The sequence below is a fragment of the Phoca vitulina genome, unplaced genomic scaffold (genome assembly GCF_004348235.1).
Source record: "Phoca vitulina isolate PV1807 unplaced genomic scaffold, GSC_HSeal_1.0 scaffold5, whole genome shotgun sequence".
NCBI lineage: Eukaryota > Metazoa > Chordata > Mammalia > Carnivora > Phocidae > Phoca > Phoca vitulina.
In genome coordinates this window covers 23,004,506-23,008,584 of record NW_022589708.1, presented here as the reverse complement: position 1 = coordinate 23,008,584, position 4,079 = coordinate 23,004,506, and positions in this window count along the sequence as shown.

Genomic DNA, 4,079 nt, shown 5'->3' with positions numbered 1-4,079 from the left:
TCTGACCCTCCTCCCTCTCATGCTCTCTGTCTCTCATTCTCTCTCTCGCAAATAAATAAAATCTTAAAAAAAAAAAAACAAAAAAAAAACAACTACTACCTTGAATTCCATTTCCTACATCTTGGTTATATCTGTATCCATTTGTAAATCTGTGGCAGAAGTCACAGTCTCTGAGTCTTTCTTTTTTGGGGGTTCCTCCTCCTAGTCATTCTGTTGAGGGGTGGTTGAGGGAATGTACAGAGTCCAAATTATTGAGCACAACCCAAGCAAGATGCACCTGTTTTATAGGGACCTTAGGGTTGTTTGTCTCTTGTTCTCCCAGCCTGTCTTCTGGGCGACGGGCCTGCCATACTGTTACTCAGGCAACCCTGTTTGGGCAGAGTTGCCCTGCCCCTGTGGGGGGGAATGGCCTCAGTGAAAACCGGTTTGGGGGGTCTTTTTGTTCTCTGGTGGCTTTCCCTGGCTGCTTTCAGTGTATCTTTCAAGAGTCAGAGCAGAAGAAATCATTTCCAACCCTTTGCCTCAGAGCAGAGAGTTCTCAGTCTGTTCTTCAGTGAGCTCTCCAGGCCACACTATCTCCCTTTCTGTCTGTGCTGCTATAAACTGCAGCATCCTGGGTTGTGCGCCCCTCAGCAGGGCTCCCAGTCCTCGCCTCCAGGTCGGGGCATGTCTCTGCCCTCTGTGCTTTTAAAACCACCAGCTGCCCCCAGTTTGCACGTATAGCCCTGCTGCTCTGGGTTTCAGTCCTGGGGGCTGCCCTAAAGTCCTTTCCCCACTGCTACCGGTATGCAAGTCTGTGCCCGGTCCCCAGCGTGGGAGGGTATCGCTCGCCTATGTTGCAGGATCCCCACAGCTCCCTCCCCCTTCTGTTTATCTTTGGATATGTGCCCGCAGAATCACGACTCCCTGCTTCATACCTCAAAACCAACCGCCTGTGATATTCTGTTTGTAGAGATCCGGATATATCTTCTTATATATCAGGCTGATTTCGTGGGTGTTCAGAGTGATCTGGTAGATATCTAGCTCAATTCCAGGGACCAGTTAGAATAGTGTCCCCTACTCCGCCATCTTTTTTCTGAGTTCGAGAGAAGGTCTTTCAGTGTTTATCTTTGTTGAAGCAATACTCTTCCTGATCTGTGGAAGTAAGGATAAAATAGTATAAAATTTGTGTTTTGGCCTTTTTTTTTTTTTTTAATCTGATATTTTCTCCTTAATATGTTTTTTGGTAGAATGAGTTTGTATGAACTTTAAAATAAGTAAAGTCAAATAATATCAGATTGTAAGGACACAGTGTATTTTTCCGTAGAAAATATATTACAGAATATTCTAGACAAAAAAAAAAAATGGGAGTGAGAGTCAAAGTAAGTTCTTCAAGTACTATGTAAATATACTTAATCTTTGCCCTCTATTTTCCAGAAATTTTGTTTTATAACTCTGGAAAATGAAGATTTTAAGACAATGCATCCTATTTCTTTTGTATTTACATTTTGAGGATGTAATTTTAAATTAAAGCAAGCAAACATTAAAGATAATGTTCCAAAATGCTCCATGAATTTAACAGTGTTTTGTGCCCACCCAACTTGTCTCTGATTCCACCATTCTTTACCTAAAAATGTGACATTTGAAGGACTTGTCAGATTCCTGAAAGTATATCTCTTACCAACCCTCTTAAATTGATCTGAGATTTAAATAATAAATCATAGGTTACAAATATGTATACATATGTATATAATTGCCTCTTATGTATATTAAAGCTTATATTACAATCCTTATTTTTACAGTTTGGGGTCCTTTTGAGAACAAGAAGCTGATTATTATGAGGAGAAATTATTTACAATATATCTTACAATATAAATAAGATTTTTAACTCTTTTATTGTATTATAGTTACTACAAAAGATTTATAAGGTTCAGCATTATTTTCTTCATTACTAAGTTGTATAGTAAAACATTAAACTTCAGAGTATTATTTAGTTTCTCAAGGTTTTCCCCAAGTAAATGTTAGAATTTTAATGGAAACTCATATTTTCTTTTATCAATCTTTATTTGAATAATGAGATTGATGTAGCTTATTCATTTCACAAGGACAGAAACCTCTTGTAGGAAAGAAAAGATGAACACAGGCAATATATATTACAAATCTTTGTAGATATGGTATGGTTTGCAAAAAAAAAAAAAAAAGGCTTAGGGATAAGAAGAATAATTAAAATATTGTTTACCAATAGAAGGACAGAGGATGCAGATTCTTCATGGGAACTGTTAGTTTCAAAACCTTGTCATTTCAAATCTATTAACAACAACATTGCCGAGGGAGAGGATTTTATATATATAATTTGTGATGTTTTGTGATGATTTTATATATATAATTTGTGATGACCTGAACCAAACCAAGTCTGCTGCTTAACTAAATGCACCACTCAGGGACCCCTCATTTCTCAATTCTTACCTCAGTTAACCTCTCAGCATCATTTGTCACAGTCCTTCAATCCCTCCTTCTAGATATGTTGTTTATTGGTTTCCAGAACTCTATGCTTTCTAATGTTCTTTCTCTCATCGATTTCCCTTATCAAACTTTATTGTTAGTTACTTCTATTTTGCCAGACCACTTGACACTGATGCCTTGGGTCTCAATCCAGATATCACCTCTGAACTTCAGAAACATGCCTGTATACCTAGTTGACATTATTTTTGGATGTCTAGTATATATATATATATATATATATATATATATATATATATATATATATAAATGTATATGCCGAAAGCCAACTTTATGATTGACTGCCCCACCCTCATACTTATTCATACTATATTCTTCACCATTTCGGTTCATAGCAATTCTATGCTGTTTTTACCTTCAGCTAAAACCTTGAGTCTTGCTTGAATCTCCTTTGGTCTTATGCCTACAAACAATGCATCACGTATTCTGTCTTCAGACTATATCTTGAATCTCAGTACTTCTCATTCATCATTATCACCTTGGTTTTTCTAATAGCAATAGCCAAAAAATATTTCTTTAGTTATGGAAATATCCTGCATTCGTGCTGTCTATAGAGTAGTTACTACCCACATATGGCTATTGAGCACTTGAAATCTGATGATACCACCAAGAAACCTAATTTTTAATTTCATTTTATTTTAAATTAGTTTAAATTTAAATAGCTATATATGTCTGATGGCTACTGCATTGTACAAGGCATTTCTATACCTTTACACTGGATATTATTGTCTTTAAAAAAAATCAACTTTATTGAGGTGTATTTGCATATAATTATATTCACTCAGATCAACTGTTCACTTTGACAATTTCAGTAACTTTACTGAATAGTGAAAACATCACCACAAATCAGTTTTAGGATATTTTCATCCCCTAACATGATCTGTCATACCTATGTAGACTCATGCTCCATTTCCATCCCAGCCTCAGGAAACCACTGATCTAATTTCTGTCTTTGTAAGTTTGACTTTTCTGGACAGTTCATATAATGTGGTATTATATCATAAAGATTCATTTACCTGACCTGTTTCATTTCATGTAATGTTTTTGAGGTTCTCCTATGAGGTACCATGCATCAGTAGCTCATCCTGTTTTATTGCTAAATAGTATTCCATTATATGGATATACCACGTTTGTATATCCATTTACCAATTAATGAAAATTTAAGTTGTTTCCATTCTTTTGCCACTATGGATAATGTTCCTGTAGACATCCATAGAAAGACTGTGTGCACATATGTTTACATTCCTCTGAACTTTATCACTAGAATTGGAATTTCTGGGTTGTATGGTAGTTTTATGCTTAATTATTCACAAAACTGATTATTTTGCAAAGTGATTACACCATTTTACATTCTCACCAGCAGTGTATGAGGCTTCCCATTTCTTTATATCCTAATAGCCATTCAAATAGGTAGAAAATGGTCTCTTATTCTAGTTTTGGATTTGCATTTCCCTATTGACTAATGATGAGTATCTTTTCATGTCCCCATTAACCATTTGCATACCTTCATCAGTAAAATGTTTCTTCATATCTTTTGTCCACTTATTTATTTATAAAGATTTTATTTATTTATCAGAGAG